This window comes from Sphaeramia orbicularis, chromosome 9 (genome assembly GCF_902148855.1).
Source record: "Sphaeramia orbicularis chromosome 9, fSphaOr1.1, whole genome shotgun sequence".
NCBI lineage: Eukaryota > Metazoa > Chordata > Actinopteri > Kurtiformes > Apogonidae > Sphaeramia > Sphaeramia orbicularis.
Window position 1 is genome coordinate 3,905,202 of NC_043965.1, and position 12,820 is coordinate 3,918,021.

The following is a 12,820-nucleotide window of genomic DNA, read 5'->3' on the forward strand; positions in this document are numbered from 1 at the left end:
CAAAAAGAACCAAAGCTCTAGTCTGAACCTCTGGGTTGTTATTCATTTTTATTATTATTATTATTTTGTTTCGATATGTTTGGATCTGGACGGAGGTTGATCTGTTGGAGGTGAAGCTGTCGGTTTAGACGTAGGTTTGATGAGCACTTTAGGGTTTCAGCTCCCGTCGGAAAGAGTTTTAAGGAAGAACAGCACAAATACATTTACAGTAGAACTTTGCAGTATGATTAATTCATTCCACGATCGAGCTTATTTTGCGAATTGCGTGTTTTGCAAATTAATTTCCCTACTGAAGTTAACTGAAATATGATTAATCTGTTCCAGCCCCCAAAACTCCTTTTTTTTAAGGGGTTTTACAGCAGAAAAAGTGCAGTTAGAAAGAAAATGACTATTATAAAAAATATAATACGAGAATGCAAAAGAAATAGTGTTTTTTTATGAACTTATTCAACCCATAAAGACTCAAACATTTACTATCAATGAAAAACATCTCCTGATCAAAAATGTTCAATACCTGTTGATCCACTAATCCTATCAATACATGTAAATAATTGGTGTAAAATACACTTTATTATCTTTTCGTGGTCATCAGATATGACCCGTTTGGACGTTCAGAGGCTCCATAGTTACCATGGAAACACCGTCATCTTCTACAGCATTGATTCACCAGTAAAACCCATGGAGTTGGGTCAGTGACAGTGGATGGACACACTGGGTTTATGTTCAGATAATGAGAGATTTTGCTTCAAGAGTCACTTTTTCTTCAGTTTTCAATGTTTCTGATATAATAACCCTCCACTTTAATCTGAGCTTTTATGAACATCCACATGATCAGTGAATTAAATCTACAAAAATACATGATTTACACTGAAAATACACAAAATACAAAGTATAATATTATAATTAATGGTGGTAAATCACTAAAGAAAGGTTACATAGAGAGAAAAAGAGCCTTTATGAACATCTACATGATCACTGAATTAATACTGGAAAATTATGATTTTCACTGAAAAAAAAAAAAGCAAAGTACAGTAGATAATATTATATTAAATGATGATAAATGACTTAGGAAAGGTTAAACAAAGAGAAAAATAAATTTGGAAGGTGCCACAAACAAGAAAATGTACAAAATAATGGAAAAAAATGACAGAAAACTGGGGGGGGGGGGCACAGTGGATATTATATTAAATGGTGATAAATCACTAAAGAAAGGTTACATAGAGAGAAAAAGAGCCTTTATGAACATCTACATGATCAGTGAATTAGACAGGGAAATTATGATTTTCACTGAAAAAGCACAAAATACAGTGGATAATATCATAATAAATGATGATAAATGACTTAGGAAAGGTTATACAGGGAGAAAAATAAATTTGGAAGGTGCCAAAACAAGAAAATGTACAAAATAATGAAAAAAATTATAGAAAACTGATGAAAACTGGAAACAATAAAAGCAAAACACAGTGGATATTATATTAAATGGTGATAAATCACTTAAGAAAGGTTAAATATAGAGGAAAAATCATTTGGGAAGTGACCAAAAAAGTATCACTGGATCGTTAGGGGTTAAAAGAAAAAAAAAAAGGATTTAATGCATTTCCATTCATTCCAATAGAACCCAGTGGTTAATTCTGTAATGAACCTTATTAATCACCGTCTTCATTTGGACAGAGATGCTCCTCTCTGACCCCCCCCCCCCGAGCCCCCTTCCCCTCCCTGTCTCTTCACCTATCCATCTCTTCACCTGACTCATCCACCCGTCTATCTGCAGTCACGCTCGCGTCCGTCTGATGAGATTTCACTGACATTCCTTGCTGACATATTCAGACTATTGTTGTGGCGCTCCGGGTGGCACAGGTGGGCCGCCATCTCTGCAACGTGGCCCAGTTACAAGGCGCCGTTCTCTGCCAAGTCAGGCCCCGCTCATCCGGGAACAGGGGAGCTGGAATGGGTTTGACCGTATTGTGCTGCACCTGCTTCGCCCTCGCACCAGATCCCCCTGCTTCGCCTGCCATTCTGCCGCCGCGCAGAGCACTTCTTCCCCGGCGCCGTAAAACCCGTAAAATCCACTGAACTTAGCCGCTCTGATGGCCGCGGCCAAAACAGCATCTGATGTGCCTTATTTGTTGACTGTGTGAGATTAGTTGCAGAGGGTACACGTCGAGGGGCTTACCATGCAGAGATGGAGCGAAGCCCCCCCCACCCCTCCACCAAACACCCACCAGCGCTGCCAAATAATGAGAAATGGAAGATTCTCCAGCTTGTCTAAAGCCCTCATCACAGTGGGTCCGTGCACACTTCTGCTCCAGAGCCAGACTGTAGTGCAGATACTGTACCAGCTCCCACAGCAGATGAACTGGCTGCACAGATCCACATTCACACAGGGGGCTCCGGAGCCACTGCCATTTATGCCCATAATAGGACGCTCCCACCTGGACCCAGGGACAACTGGATGTGCAAGAACGTGCTTTTGTCTGCAGACACACAGACAGACAGACATGTGCACCTCAATTATGTGTACGTTTTAATGCCAGTTCACCTGAAATCTGCATTTTTGATCTGGCGCTTCAGGAGTTCCCTGTTCAAGATTCAAGATTCAAGAATGTTTATTGTCATTATGCGTACATAAAATTTTTCTTAGAGGTAGTTCTCGGCCACATTAAAAATAAAAAAAGAGAAGCTATAAAAATACGCAATATGTACATCAATATGAAAACACTAAAGAATAAGTATATCAAGCCTCTGTACATTATATATAGAATATAAATATAAAACGCAGTATATCCTCCTGAGACCCAGCAATGCATTTTTGTCCTCTGCAAGAGTTTCACAGCTTTAGTGAAAAAAAAACTAAAACAAAACAAGAAACAAAACGCTGTCCGCTACAAAGGACATTCCATAACAATTTTTAAAATGCATCTGAAAAAACTGTTGCATCGTGCTGTTTCTAATAAAGGCAATTATTTAATGTAAAAAAGCCAAAACTTGTACTTCCCTGAGTCTCAGGAGGATAAACAGTCCAGTTTAAAACAGTTTGTGCTGTTGGAACCAGGTTTATTACCTCCACCAGGGAGGTGATGTTTTTGCCGGCATTGGTTTGTCTGTCTGTCAGTGTGCAAGATAACTCAAACAGTTATGGACAGATTTAGATGAAAATTCCAAGAAATGTTGGTACTGGCTCAAGGAACATATTTGAACAAAATTTTGGTGGTGATCCGGGGGGGGGGGGGGGGGGGTACTAATCTACCTTGGCGGAGGTCTGCTGGTTATTCACATTTTATTCTTAAAGGACAGTTTTTCAATGTAAATATTTTCATTATGTGTTGTTATTTTTTTCATAATATTATGTCATGGCTTATTATTATCAGAACTTATAGATCACAGTGGATCAACGAATGCACAAAACATTTAGTAACAGGCAGAATATTGGTAAAAAAAAAAAAAAAAAGTTCTTAAAGCAGCGTATGATGTTCATCACCGATTTTTCATCAAATCTGTAAAACCCCAGTCATAGCCTTAAGTATCACAAATCCGTTAGTCTTTCTGTGATTATGCACCTGAATCACTTCCCTCACTGTGAACAACTTCGAAGTGTACTCCATCACAAGCAGGTTGTTTGTTTACATATCAAACCGAAACCAAACTGCCACTCGGGCCGTTTTGGAATTCCACGCAGCAGCAAGAAGCAATGAAGCTGTTTTCGTATTTGTTGCTGCTGTAACCATACTGCGACTGCGTGGAATTCCCATTCCCACAATGCACTTAGTAGCAAAATTTCCGAAGAGGCCCGAATGACATCGGTTTGGTATGTAAACAAACGGACTGCTTATGATGGAGTACACTTTGAAGTTGTTCACCGTGAGGGAAGTGATTCAGGCGTGTAATCACAGAAAATCTAACAGATTCATGATGCTAAGGCTATGACGGGTTTTACACATTTGATGAAAAATTGGTGGCGAAAGTCATACGCAGCTTCAAGAAATCTGTGATATCAGCCAAATACTATCCAACTTTATTTGTAAAGCACTGTAAAATAACCACAGTGGACCAAAGTACAGAAAAATAACAAAAACCAAAATAAGAGTAAAATACAAGAATAGATTAAAAGACATAGAACTGTAAAAAAAAAAAAAATAGCTACCTAAAAACAGAAGAACAGATAAAACCTAAATAAAAGAATAAAATACAAGAATAGATTAAGAACATAAAAAGCTGTACAATTAGAAGCAACAAAAAAGAACAATAAACCTATACCAAATAAAACAACTGAATAAAAAGAATACATTCAAACATCTCACATGGTTTCAGAAGCCAAGGAGAAAAGATGCTACATTAATATCCACATTAATATCAGCCAAAACCAGTGAAAATCGACACTAAACATTCGACTGGATTCTGCAAAATGAAGGAGGTTGAAGTAGAAGTAGAGACAGTTCACTGGAAACCTCCAACAACTAGATTCAAGACAGTTTTATTTTTACATTTTATTTGTACACATTCAGATACATAGGACTTACTATGCAGAGACAAGTGTGGAAGATTAAAAGATACAATCAGAATAAAAGTCATAGATAGAAGCAGTATAAAAGCAATTACAAGACAATAGCACAGTGACACGTAATAAATATAAAAAATAAAAAAAACTATGGTATTGTCCTTAAATTTGTCCTGCATGGGCTAAAAATTGACCAAAAATGGGTGTATATTATATATCATATTCTGCATTTCAGGTTTTAACCTCATTAGTTTGATTAATAGCTGTAATTTAACTGCATATTTTCCTAACTCCACTAATACAAATGCATGTTAAAAGATGAGGCAAAGGGTCGTAAAGGGGTAAAATAAGACCAATTCCCTGCTGATGATTTTCTGACCAATCAGCTGCTGTTGCCGTGCAGAAGAGGCCAATCAGAGCTGTAGCCAGTAGTCAACTTTGATACAATGTTGTGATTTGGGGCAGAGTTTCAAAGGGAACAGAATGATAATATGAAGCGCTGTGACTGGATGTGGGTTGGTGAAATGCACCCTGGGAGTTGTAGTCGACTTTTCTTCCAGTTTTAATGTTCATACCCTGGTCTCTTTTTTTTAATTTATGTATTTTTCCTCATCTAATCCATCTTTCATCTAGCTTGGATTTTTTGTCACATGCAGAGCTTTTCCATCAGCTGATAATCATGATTTCACTGACTGTTTTACTCATCTGATCTCTCATGATCTTTGAAAATTCAGCCCAGTTCAGTAAAATAATAGCATAATGACCAATAAGTAATAACGCTAAGTTTTTCCTTTGTTTTAATGCAATAAAAAACATTAAATCATGAAAATATTCATAATTACAAATGATCCTTTCAATAAAAAAGACGTGAATAACCTGAAAAAAACTGAAATTTCATTAGAAAAATTGCTATTTTAATGATATTATGTTTCAACGTATCATTTATACGTGTGCATTACACGCAGTGTTTCGCAAACATTCGGTAACATGCAGAATACTGTTGAAATTTTAAGACTTTGGAACTAAAATAAGAACAATTTCTACAATATGTCGTACTGTTATCACAACTTAGATGATAGATCACAGTGGATCTAGAAATACACAAAACATTGAGTAACAGGCAGCATATTGGTAAGGGTTAACCCTTTACAAGACAAGTGACTATTTTTGGTAATTTCCACATACATTACAAAACAGTGACAGCAACAGTTCTACAATACACGTTCTTTTCACCTTACGTGTGTTTTTCTTCTATTTGTATATTTACTTGTTGGATTTTTTTTTCTTTTACTTTTTTTTGTGCCATTAATTGGTAAGGAACCAAATATGGTAACTTCACTGACCTTGGTTTTTCACATCATAATAAAAAAAACAGGGTTTCTGCAGGTCGTTAAAAAGCATTAAAAGGCATTAAATAGATTTTTTGGGAAATTAAGGCCTTAAATGGCATTAAAAACCATTAAATTCAGTGTCCAGAGGCATTCAAAAATTACATACATTTCATGGAAAAAAAGCGTTGTTGTTCAAGATTTATTTTGATCATATTAACATTTAATAATTTTGATTGGAAGTACAGCGTGATGATTGACAGGCAGAACCCTTTAACTGACTATTGTTTTTGACCGATACACAAAGTCACAACACCGGATGCTTGGAATGCAACATGCTATGAGCGTGCTCATGCTGTGGCGAAAGAACGGAGGGAATATTAACAAATGTCAGAAAAATGTGAAAATACAGGTTTCAGCGGAAGTAATTGGAGGAGGAACTATTCAGAACCTCACTGGGAAAAAAAATCTAAGTCCAGATATCTCATCACACTTAAAATACGACAGAATCACCTAAAGACGAACTTTTCAGTGAGATATAAGAACTGATTTATACACAATAGATCTGGAAAATCCGATTTCGGGAAATCTTACAATATAAATTTCACTTGTTCCATTGGCAGATTTTTTGCCAGAATTAAGCAAAAAAAAATTGAATTAAGCAAAAAAAAAAAACTTGAATTGAGCAAAAAAAAATCTTGAAGTACGCAAAAAAAAATATTGAATTAAGCAAAAAACAAAACTTTAATTAAGCCAAAAAAATATTGAATTAAGCAAAAAAAAAATCTTGAATTAAGCAAAAAAATATTGAATTAAGCAAAAAACAAAACTTTAATTAAGCCAAAAAAAATACTGAATTAAGCTAAACAAAATTGTGAATTAACCAAAAAAAATGTTGCATTAACAAAAAAAAGGTGAATTAAGCAAAAAAAAAAAAAAAAAATGAATTAAGCCATAAAATGTTTAATTAAGCAAAAAAAAATTCTTGAATTACGAAAAAAAAAAATCTGCTGATGGAAGAAGTGAAAATTAGTGGGACAAAATCTCACTGTTAAGTTACTCTTTATATCAGCAATTATATCTTATTTTAAGTGTGTTGAGGTATTTTGACTAGAAATAAGAAAAATACACTTGGTAAGATTTAGATTTTTTCCGGTGCCGGATAAAGCCTGTGGACGGTAAATCGTAAGTATATAAACTATATGTAAAACTGTATCTGCAGGTGGACATGGGCATTACATTTTTTTTAAAGTGGCATTAAAAGGGGCATTAGATTAGATTTGCTGATACCTACAGACACCCTGAAAAATGTTGAAAAATTTCACAAAAGTAATGAAGTGTTATTAGGTCCTCCAATAACAGACTAAGGTTGAACTCTTGAATATCACAGTACTTCTATGAGTGTCTTCTAAAGGGTTAACGTCCAAAGCTGCTGTAGAAATGACTCCACTCTATTTGATCTCCTCTTTGTTAATGGTTCTTTAATGACTCTTAACAAAAGCTCATCAACAACAACAAAAACCAGGACTGTGTCCAACAGCGGACTGAGTAACGCATTAGTCAGTGGGTTGGACAGAAGAAGGCGAAAAGGTCACGTTTAGACACGGAATATGACGTACAGCTTCAACACATGTTTCTGTGACTAATGACAAAGAAAAGGCAACTTTGTGTGGAAGTGTTTTTGTGGTTCAGAGCAGATGCCGAACAGAAAACAGACCCACACCGCATCCCTGTGACTATTAGCATCACTCTGCAAATGATCCTATATTTCCAAGAGTCAGAAATATGTTTACATGAGCAGGATTTGCTTGTTTACTCTCCTACGGCTCAACGTGCAGTTGGTTAATCAGATGTCTGCTTTTTCTCTGCTATTGGTGAATAATACGGTGGATTTTGTCAGAGACACCTGTTTAGTTGTTTACAATGCTGCCGCTCGAAGAAACACAACATTCCACTTAAGCGGTCAATTACGTCTTTAAATGTTTGGGTTAATTATGTCATATTTTAGTCTTAAATCTGTCATAAACAAGGAAAAAAAATGATTGAAGTTTAGTTTTTTTAATCTTAATATTCCACTAAAGCTTTTATGCTAACAAACACAAGTCAAGGACATGCAGGATTCACAATAAATGACAGAAGAAATAATAAATAATCATAGAAAATGACAGGAAGTTGTTGATACCAGTGATAGAGTCAAAGTCGACGTGGCCACAGTCATGTAAAAAATAGATGAATGCAGAAAATTCCAAAATACTGCGCTGGTTTTTACGAAACTGGGTCAAAGGTTCGGATGTGTTCAAGGGTCAGACCTGGACTCTTTGGTGCAGATCCATAAAACTGGACAGAACGTGGTGGATTTGTGTCTTTTCTACCGTTGAAGCTCAGGCTGGTTGAGTCAGTCCAGATGAGTTTCTTCAACTTCACACAGAACAAACTTGTCGTGGTTGATCTTTGTTGCACTGGGGTTGAGAAGATACAGAACCAGAGATTTAGGTGAACGGTCCATGAAGGAGTTCACTGACTGTGGAGGAAAGACTGAAGTTGGTCTGTGTTTGGTCTGTCTTCAATTTGGAGTCAGTTTGAAGTTGGTCTGTGATTGGTCTGCAGTCAGTGTGAGGTCAGTCTGAAGTCGGTTTGAAGTCAGTCTATGTTCGGTCTGAAGTTGGTCTGTTTGGTTTGTTGTTGGTCTGTTGTCCATCTGAAGTTGGTCTGTAGTTGGTCTATAGTCAGTTTGAGGTTGGTCTGTTTAGTCTGAAGTCGGTCAGAAGTCGGTCTGTGTTTGGTCTGTAGTTGGTCTGTGGTCGGTTTCAGGTTGGTCTTTTTAGTGTGGAGTTGGTCTGTGTTTGGTCAGTCATTGGTCTGAAGTTGGTCTGTGTTTGGTCTGAAGTTGGTCTGTGTTTGGTCTGAAGTTGGTCTGTGTTTGGTCTGTAGTTGGTCTGTGTTTGGTCTGTAGTTGGTCTATAGTCAGTTTGAGGTTGGTCTTTTTAGTTCAAAGTCAGTCTGAAGTCAGTCTGTAGTTGGTCTGTAGTCACTGATCAGTTCAGATCTATCAGCTGTTCCCAGATCAGTGTCAGAGATGGACGACTGAGCAGCAACACCAGAAAGAGTGGTGTGTGTGTGTGTGTGTGTGTGTGTGTGTGTGTGTGTGTGTGTGTGTGGAGTGTGTATCTGTGTATGAGTTAGTGTGTTAGTACGTTTGAGTGTGTGTCAGTGTATTGGAGTGTGTATGTCAGTGTGTGTCTCTGTGTGGTTCTTCATGTGTCTGTGTGTGTCCTTGTGTTGAAGTGTGTATCTGTGTTTCATTGTGTGTCTGCGTGTGTCAAAATGTTGGAGTGTGTATCTGTGTGTGTGTGTCTGTCTACACTGTGTGTCTGTATGCTGAAGTGTGTGTCCTTGTGTGTATGTCAGTATGTTATTGTGTGTCTGTGTATGACTGTGTGTGTGTGTGTGTGTCTGTCTGTCTGTCTTTTGGAGTGTGCGTCTGTGTGTGTGTATGACAGTGTGTGTTGGAGTGTGTATCATTTTGTGTGTCTGTGTGTGTGTGTAGTGTGAAAGTCTGCTGCTGCTGAGGCTTCTGTGTGTGTCAGTGTATGATTGTGTTTCATTGTGTGTCTGTATGTAGTGTGTGTGTGTGTGTGTGTGTGTGTGTGTGTGTGTGTGTGGTGGCGCTCTGCTGCTGCTGCTGTGTATTCGCTGTGTGAGAGCTCCCTCTTGGTGTCAGTCTGTTTAGACCTCCTCCTCTTCCTGAGGATGATTCCATCCACACGCAGAAGCTCACATTCATGAACACAAACACACACTTTAACACACACACACCTTAACACACTCAGGTTCACCAGTTGATGCCTGATTTGTACCTCAGAGGACCGTTGGACTTTATTTATTCCATAATAATTCCAGAATTCTGTAATTTTTTTTTTTCCGATCATGTGTCTTGTTTTTGTGTCAGTATCATTATCACTGGTTTTATTATTTCAAATAATTATTTTTCTTTTTTCTTCTGGTTCATTACTATTATTGGTCTGACATTTCATATTACACAGTAAATACACTAACAACGAATTTTATGAGGGTTTTTATTATTATTTTATTATTTTTCTGTGTTATGATTGTTTCATTACACTTTATAATGAGGTATAGATATTTACCATTAACAAGCTGCAAATCAACATTTAGTTATTATTATTATTATTATTATTATTATTATTATTATTATTATTATTATTATTGTTACTTCTGTTAATCTGTTCATTTAAAGCACATATTGTACATGAGTAACAGATTTAGGGAAATAACCTCCAAACTACTGTTTACTGAACATAAGTAAGAAGGTTGTTGGGATGTATGTAATACTACTACTACTACTACTACTACTACTACTACTACTAATAATAATAATAATAATAATAATAATAATAATAATAATAATAATAATAGTAATTATAGTAATAATAAATAATGTAAAAATTAAATATGTATGTATATGTGATATAAAAAAAATTATGAAATTATCTAATAATAATAATAATAATAATAATAGTAATAATATTTAATAATGATAATTCATTTTATTTGTGCACTTTTCAAAGAAAAGAGACAAATAGAAAACAGAATAAAAAGTAGTTAAGTTACTAAAATGTGAAATTTAGATTTGATTTTCAGTTAATTCCTTTTTTTTGTAGAATTATGCATCAATGAGTTCTTTATAATGAGCTTGTATTTATATTAATGTGTTTCCTAAAAAACAACTAGTTAATAGTGAATATGTGTGAAGACCTTAATATAAAGTGTAATTATAAATGTAGACATATTGTTATTTTTTTATCCAATTAAAAAAAGTCTATTATTCTATAAAATGTGTAAGGTTTAAAAACAGTAACAGCTGTAAAAACATAAACGTCATGAACATCAGATCAGTTTTTAATGTTTTTTTTCTCTGTGTGTGTTTTTTTTCCAGGGTCGGTGTATGAACTTCAACAGAGTTCCACATCAGTAGACGACGGATGGAAGCCACCGCTGTGGACCAGAAGAAGAAGAATTCAGGTTTTTGAAGATCCGTGATCCTGCCGCTCAAACCACTATCTGATCACCTGGCTCTTATCGGACACGGGGGTTTCCTCTTCGGTGTTCTGTTCTCTGATCACAGGGTGGAACGTCTGTCTAAACTCCATTAACTTATTTGTTTCCTTTCCTGACTGCACCGCCACCTGTGTTTCCTACAGTACTTAAAAGTCCAGGCGTCCCTGAACGCAGCGCTCACACTCAGTTAGCTTTTTATGCACACCAAAGGGTTAAAATATTCCACCACATTTTACATGTTTATGTGCCTTTTTGTAAATTTATGCCTTTTTATACCAAAAAAGTATTTTTGTATTTCTAAATCTGATAAATTAAGTTCTTCTGAATTAACAATAATCTTGAATTTTTCAAGAATTAATAAACTTTAGACGAGTTTTTTAGCTTTAGCAGTAAAAACACAACTTTTTTTATTCTCTTTTTAGTTGAAAATGCATTATAAATACACTCACATCAATTTATGCAAAAGCATTTACAGGATGCATTTCCAGTGTTTTTATATTTCTACCAAATGTTGTCTGTAATGTGATGCATGCACTACTTTCAGCCTAAAACTAATGTTATCAGTTCATTTATTGTAAAATTCCAGGCGTCCCTGAACGCAGCGCTCACACTCAGTTAGCTTTTGTGCACCAAAGGGTTAAAATATTCTATCACATTTTACATGTTTGTGTGCCTTTCTGTAAATTCATGCCTTTTTATATGAAAACAAGTATTTTTGTATTTCTAAATCTGATAAATTAAGTTCTCCTGAATCAACAACAATCTTGACTTTTTCAAGAATTAATAAACTTCAGACAAGTTTTTTTAACTTTACCAGTAAAAACTAAACTTTTTGTTTATTCTCTTTTTATTTGAAAATGCAAAATAAATACACTCACATCAAATTCTGCAAAAGTGTTTACAAGATGCTTTTCTAGTGTTTTTACTTATTAATAACGTTTGTTTAACAAAACTATAAGGGTGGGGGGGTGGCTTATGGTCCAGGTGGTACCTCAAAAGAAAAATGAATAAATACATGAGAAATGAAAATACATCCAGGTAAAAAAAAATGTATTGATAAACTCAGTTGAATTCAGATCCTACTGGTTTTACACACTAAAACTGTTCTTTTTGTACAACTTTTCCATCATGTAAATCTCATATACATTCATCAAAAAACAGCTTTTGTCAAGAAAGTGTATATTCTTTACTACATTTCTACCAAATGTCTGTAATGTGATGCATGCACTACTCCCAGCCTAAAACCAATGTTACACTGGAAAAAATCCAAAGCTTACCAAGTGTATTTTTTCTCATTTCTAGTCCAAATATCTCATCACACTTAAAATAAGACAGAATCACCCAAAGCTTGAATTAAGCAAAAAATCTTGAATTAAGCAAAAAAATCTTGAATTAAGCAAAAAAAAAAGTTGAATTAAGCAGAAAGAAATATTGGATTAAGCAGAAAGAAATATTGAATTAAGCAAAAACATTGAATTAAGCAAAAAAAAATCTTGAATTAAGCAAAAAAATCTTGAATTAAGCAGAAAAAAATATTGTATTAAGAAAAAAAAAAAATTGAATTAAGCAAAAAACACTGAAGTAAAAAAATTGAATTAAGCACAAAAAAGTCTTGAATTAAGCAAAAAATCTAGAATTAAGCAAAATAAATCTTGAATAAAGAAAAAAAATCCTGAATTAAGCAAAAAAAACATTGAATTAAAAAAAAAAACAAAAACGAATTAAGCAAAAAATCTTGAATTAAGCAAAAAAAAAAAAAAAAAATCTTAAATTAACCAAAAACAAAAATCTTAAGCAAAAAAAAAATCTGCCAATGGAACAAGTGAAAATTATCTCGGTCAGATTTGTTGAAATCAGATTTTCCAGATCTATTGTCTATAAATCAGTTCTTCTGTCTCACTGCAAAGTTCCTCTGTAG

General features: G+C 35.0%; 1 long non-coding RNA gene across 1 annotated transcript in view; it reads left to right on the forward strand.

Moving 5' to 3' along the window:
- The window catches only part of LOC115426092 (uncharacterized), a 106,141-nt gene extending 94,190 nt beyond the window's left edge, over positions 1 to 11,951 (forward strand). Inside the window, exon 3 of the long non-coding RNA XR_003936310.1 lies at positions 10,781 to 11,951. This is a non-coding gene — a long non-coding RNA (uncharacterized LOC115426092). The remainder of the gene's footprint in view (positions 1 to 10,780) is intronic.
- The last annotated feature ends 869 nt before the right edge of the window (positions 11,952 to 12,820 follow it).